This window comes from Chrysochloris asiatica, unplaced genomic scaffold (genome assembly GCF_000296735.1).
Source record: "Chrysochloris asiatica unplaced genomic scaffold, ChrAsi1.0 scaffold00045, whole genome shotgun sequence".
NCBI lineage: Eukaryota > Metazoa > Chordata > Mammalia > Afrosoricida > Chrysochloridae > Chrysochloris > Chrysochloris asiatica.
Genome location: NW_006408563.1, coordinates 1,844,489 through 1,851,524, shown reverse-complemented (window position 1 = coordinate 1,851,524; position 7,036 = coordinate 1,844,489).

The window sequence follows — 7,036 nt, the reverse complement described above, 5'->3', positions numbered from 1 at the left end:
TATATATATATATATATATAACATAATGTTTTGAAAATAAAATGATTTGTAGTGTTTATTCTGATGAGGTAGTCCAAAAAGTAGAATGATGAATTAAGAACTTCATGTTGATTGGCTCCCACCCATTAATAAAGTTTTGATTGAATTGAATTCTGCATTTGAGTTATTTTCACTCTTTTTGGACTGCTATGACTTCAGGGTCAACCTTTATTAGCTCAGAAAGAAAAAATTTCCAGAAGATGATACAGAGATAACATATAAGTAAGATTTGTTGTGTGCTGCTGAGTTGGTTCCTACTCATTGTGACCCTGTATAGTGACCCTGGTGTGGCACTGTGGATTAATGTGCTGGACTGCAAGGTCAGTTTGAACTACAAGGTTGGTGGTTCAAGTTTACCAGCAACTCCTTGGAAACCCTGTACAGTTTCACTGTGGGCCAGAACTGACTCAACAGCACTCAACAACAACAACAATAGGGTTTCCAAGAGTGACTGGTGGGTTAAAACCACCATCCTTGTGGTTAGTGGTCCAGTGCTATCCTACAAGTGAGACAACAGGGAGTTTATTATTTGCTGTGAAATATAGATTTATGTCTTAATAGTTTATAATAAATTAGGTCACTAAAGTGACTTGAAGGAAAGCAGAAGTAACATACTCAATAGACCAGTTGGATTAGTTCTACAATAGGTTCACAATCATCCTGGTGAGTCTTTCTCTTCCCTAGTCTACACTTTTTAGAGCAGGAACAATCAAATGTCCACTAGGGTGAACTTGTCTCTGAAAATAATGCTTGTTGTTAAGTGCCATTGAGTTGGTTCTAGCTCATTGAGACCCTGTATAGATTTCTCAAGGAGTAGCTGGTGAGTTTGAACCATTGACCTTGTAGTTCAAACTGACCCTGTGATCCAGTACTTTATTTCACAGTGCAACACCAGGACTTCTAAAAATAGTTAATAAGGGGGGGAAATGCACTTTCTTCCAGAAAACCTGGGTTGAAAACTCTTTTGCTATCATTGGTTGTTATTCTCATCTAATCAAACTCCTTTGAGCTTATTTCCTTATCTATAAATTGGTAGTAGTAATTCCTACATCCTGTTTCATTTTTTGAGAATTGAATTTTGTGATTTTTTTTTTCTCAAAATTTAGATTCCAGTTAGTAGCATGACACTAATTCAGAGGTTACTTCACCACAAACGTACTCCATCAGTTGCTCATTGTTATTGTTATTAGGTGCCATGTAGTCGGTTATGACTCACAGCAGCCCCATGCACAACAGAATGAAACACTGCCATGCCCTGTGCCATCCTCACCATTGTTGCTATGTTTGAGCCCATTGCCACTGCCACTGTGTCAATTCATCTGACTGAGAGGGTCTTCCTCTTTTTCTCTTACCCTCAACTTTACTCAGTATGTTGTTGTTTTTAAGTGCCATTGAGTAGATTTTGACCCATAGCTACCCTGTATAGTGTTTCCAAGGAGCAGCTGGTGAGCTTGAACCACCGACCTTGCAGTTCAAATGATTTTGCAGTCTGGTGCATTAGTGCACAGCATCACATACATATATATGTAACTGGAAAGGTTTCTTGAAACAATAGTTTACCGTGCATGACCCATTCTGATAGTTTCTATTTCATTCCATTAGAAAAAAATTCAAAGGAAGTCATTATCTAATAGATTGATTTCAAGTCCCATTTAATGGGTTGTGCCTCTAAGCTTAAAAAAAAAAAAATTCATTAGTGAGTGCTCTTGCTTTGTAAAACATGACTGCTACCTATGGCTTAAAACAGCAAACATTTTTAATGTCATTGTTGTCAAGTCAGTTCTGATTCATGGTGAATCTGTATAGGGTTTCCAAGAGCCTGGTGGATGGGAACTGACAACCTTGCAGTTAGCAGTCCAGTATTTATGCTATAGCACCACACCATTTTTATTGTGTCTTATAATTTTTATGGGTCAGGATTTGGGCAGGGTTCAGCTGGGTTAATCCTAACTTCCGTATGGTGCCATTAAAAGGCCACTTGATTTGAGTGGAGGTGGACTGTTATGAAGGGTTCATGATAGCACCAGTCACATGTCTGTGGCTCAGGTGGGGGTGGCTGGAAATGTGCCTCAGGTGAGATTGTTCTTTAAAGAATCTGTAGCGACTCGTCCAGCAGTGGAACGTCCCACCTGGACCTGGGCTTCTCTAAATAAGATGGAGTCTCTGTGGCCTTTCTGATTTAGTCTTAGAAATATCATTGCATCATTCCCATCATCCTCCATTTGTCTAAGCAGTCACAAGCTCAACCAGATTTAAGGACAGGGGATAGAGATTCCACCTACCAATGGCAGTAATGTCAAAGAACCTGTGGCAAGGTTTTAAAAACTATACAAATAATATTGATTTACGTTTCTATAAACTAAGAACTGAAGAAATGTCTATGGACTGCCTCCTTTGAAAACATGTAAACAATAATTTCATTTCTAGTCCTGTATTTAATTCATATGTTTTAGTTTTTCAAATGATTTGGCCACAATCCACAGTGAGGAATACATATTTACATCCATCCCAATACATACGCACACACACACACATCTGGCAGTGTTTCATGAAACAATACTTACATCTTCATTCTGGTATTTTCTTATTTATTCTATCCAGTATGGGTTAGCTGTCAAGTAAAGAAAACAAAAATCCTCAAAACTGTATCAATAAATAACAACATAATGAAGGGAGAAAAGATTGAAGTTGTCAAAGACTTAATTTTTCTTGAATCTACTATCAACACTCATGGAAACAGCACTCAATAAATCAAACGATGTATTGCATGAGGCAAATCTGGTGCACAAGACCTCTCTAAAGCATTGAAGAAGAAGTTAACACCAGAGACGGAGGCAGATGTGGGGACATGGAGAGAGGGAACAGCCGAGGACTCTAGATTCATGGAAAGAGAGAGACTGAGCTGGCTTGCAGAATGTGCCCTTTGTTGATGTAAATTATTATATATGCATGAGTGTTTAAAAGAAAAAAAGAGCTAAAATGAATAGAGAGAAATACTGTTAACTGATAATACATGGAGGGGATTATAATCATTGTAATGAAACAAAGTATATGATTTGTTGAATGTAAAACTGATGATCTGCCCTGTAAATTTTCACTCAAATCACAATAAAAACTTAAACAACAACAACAACAACAAAAAAAGTAACATGGAAGGAAAGATGAACAAATAAATGTGTGTTGTAAGAAGTATAGACAGAATGTTTCTTGGAAGCCAGGATGGCCAGACACTGTCTCTGGTGTTTCGAACATATTATCAGGAAGGACCAGTCCCTGGAGAGGGACATCATGCTACGTAAAGTGGAGGGTCAGCAAAAAAGAGGAGGACCCACTAAAGAGATGGACTAGCACTGTGGCAGCAATGGCATGGAGCTGGGGAGCATTTCCTTCTGTTGTGCTTAGGGTCCCTGTGGGTTGGAACCGACTTCATGACACCTAACGACAACAGCATTCTATTTGTAAATAATGCCAGCTACTACTCACTAAGGGAGCTTTAGTAGTGGAGTGATTAAGGTTAGGCTGATAACCAAAAGTCAGCAGTTCAAATCTATAAGACACTCTGTGGGAGAAAAATGAAGCTTTCTGCTTCCGTAAAGATTTACAGCCTTAGAAACCCTGTACAGGGTTGCTAAAAGTTGGAATGAACTCCACAGCACACCACCACCACCACCACCACCATTCACAAAGATTGTGGCATTGTAGGATATGCACTGGACTGCTAACCAAAGAGTTAGCGGTTCAAACATACCAGCCACTCCTTGAGAACCCTATGGGTCACTATGAGTTGGTATGGACTTGATAGTACTTAACAACAACAACACCTACTCACCAAATAGATTTTGTAGTCCTTCTTCTTGGATCAACTATCAACACTCATGGAAGCAGCAGTCAAGAAATCAAATGACGTATTGCATTAGGCAAATCTGCTGCACAAGACCTTTTTAAAGTGTTGAAGAGCAAAGATGTCAGCTTGAGGACTAAGGAGCACCTGACCCAAGCCATGGTATTTTCAATAATCTCACATGCATGCAAAAGCTGGACAGTAAATAAGGAAGGCCATAAAAGAAGAATTGATACTTTTGAGTTATGGTGTTGGAGGAGAATATTGAAAGTGCCAGGGGCTGCCAAAAGAACCAATAGATCCGTGTTGGAAGAAGTGCAACCAGAGTGCTCCTTGGAGACCAGGATGGCCAAACTTTGTCTCTCATACTTCAGACATATTGTCAGGAAGGACCAGTCACTGGAGAAGGATATCATGTTTAGTAAGGTAGAAGGACAGAGAAAGAGAGGAAGACCCCCAGGGAGATGCATTGGTCAAGTGGCAGCATCAATGGACTCAAGCGTGGCATCAGTAGTGAGGTTGGCCCAGAATCGGGCAGTGTTTCATTCTGCTGTGCATAAGGTCACTATGAGTCGGTACCAACTCAATGGCATCTAACAATAACAACAACAATGTTTAAAAAACTGTTTTAGTGGATGATTCCTGTTTTCAGTTAAGGCCTACATTTCCCCTTTCCTAGATCCTGGAGACTGGGAAACATATTTTATTATTCTCTGTATCTGAAATGATTATAAATGTTCAGTAATGTTTCTTGAACTGTTGAATAACATAAAAATGACAATACTGAGATCTCATCTCTCACTCGGTTCACATTTTCACATTTATATTTATTCCCCTGGAACTCATTGATGCGGTCCCATGCGTGACACATGTATAAAAGTTACACATAAAGGAGTATATCAAGACTCTTGGTGGCTGAATACCCACTATTTACTTGGTTTTCTTTTCTTCTTTCAGTTCTTTCTTCCTTTCATAATCTAGTTGGGCGGGGGATAGCGATCTAAACAGAAACCTACAAGACACCACTGTGCCTGATATTGTTGATATTCTGTTCAAAGTGCTCATAATAAGAAGTTATTACTTATTTTGATAGAAATTGGGGAATTGACTTGAAGGCACTTAACAACAGCAACAACAACACAGAGGGTAGGCATCTGGACTGGTTTTTGAAGAATAAAGAGTTGCTTTCTGGAAAACAAGGAAGTTAAATGCTTCCTGGTGGAGGGGCCATATGAACAAAGACTAGAGGTGAGAGAGATTGTGGAGCTGCTGAGAGCACGGAGAACAGAGGGAGAACGGAGGTTGGGAAGGATGGGAAACAGGAATGGGAAGGCAAGTTGGAGCTAGGTCAAGAGAATTTTATGCCATATTGAGTCATTTAGGCTTTGTCCTGAAAGCAACTGGGAAGTATGTCATCATAGGAAACTGCATGAGAAATCAAAGACAAAGATCAACACATAAAAATTATGAGCCGTTTTAACGCTTGCAAAGCAGTCCACAAGTAAGCATACATCTCTTTATTCCCAGAACTTAGCAGAGGAAATTCAGAACAGAGACAGACATTCTTGCATTATTACCATGAGGTAATATTGGTTTTAGTCCATCATCTATAGCTGTAAGGTAAGCCAGCACACTGTAATCCAGGAATGCATTAGGACATGGTTTGGGGCGCTCAGAACAGCTGGAATCCTTTTAGCCACTGTCAGTTTTTCGTGTTTCGTCTGATGTGACACTTTGTGTACCTCAGCTGTCTCATGTATAAATGAGGAAGTGACTAGATCAGTGATTTATAGCAATAGTTGGCATGTTTTCACTATAACAGACCAAAGGGCAAATGTATAGGATTTGAGGGCCTATGGGCTGTGTCACGGAGCCCAGCTAGTGCAGGGATTAAGTACTCAGCTATTAACTGAAAGGTTGAATGTTTAAGTGACAAGCTGCTCTGTGGGAAAAAGGTGTGGCAATCTACTTCCAGAAAGCTTCCCACTGCTGTACAATCAAATCAGACTCATAGCTGTCCTATAGGATGGTATAGAACTATCCCATAGGGTTTCTGAGACTATAAATCTTTATGGGAGCAGACAGCTTCATCTTTCTCCCACAGAGTGGCTGGTGGGTTTGAACTGCCAACCTTGAGATTAGCAGCTCAATATTTAACTGAGGGCTTTTTCTTGACAAATATTAAATGAAAACAAAATCTACGGCCATCAAGTTGATTCTGACTCACAGCAGCCCTGTATAGGGTTCCAGAGGCTATACATCTTTATAGGAGCAGAACTACTCACCTTTTTCCATGGAGAGCCTGGTAGGTTTGAACTGCCCACCTTAGAAAGCCTATTAGGCAGTTCTACTTTGTCCTATTGTTGTTACTGTTAGGTGCCATAAAGCCGGTGCTGAGTGATAGCGACTCTATGCACAACAGAACAAAACGCTGCTCGGTCCTGAGCCAACCTCACAATCATGGCTGTACCTGAGCCCATTACTGCTGCCACTGTGCTAGTCCATCTCTTTGGGCGTCTTCCTCTTTTTCTCTGACCCTCCACTTTACCAAACATGATGCCTTCTGCGGGGACTGGTTGCTCCTGATAATATGTCCTATGTTGGTGGTGGTGTTGTTGTTGTGCCATCAAGTCGATTGCAACCCATAGTAACCCTGGTATAAGGTTTCCTAGGAGCAGTTGGTGAACTTGAACCGCTGACTTTGCAGGTCAAACTGACTTTGTAGTACAGTGCATTAATCCACAGCACCACATCAGGCCTACACTGTGTCCTATAGGATCAGTGTATCAACTCAGTGACAAAGGGATGATCTCTGTCACAGCCACTCAGATCTCTTGTAAAACACCAAAGCAGCTGTGCACAATATAAAAACGAATGGATGGAATTATATTCCAACGGAATTTTATTTATGGCCACTGAAATTTGAATTTGTATAATTTTCATGTACCATGAAATACTATATCTTTTGTAATTTTTTTCAACCTCAGGAAATGTAAAATCCATTCTTAGTTTGCAAGTCGTACCTAACTAGGCATGGCTGCATTTAGCCTGTGGGCTGTCGTTTGCGGTTCCATGATCTCTATGGTGTTTTCCCAAGTGTAAACATTCCATATACTTGTTTTACCAAAAAATCAAGCCCAGTGTCATCCAGTTGAT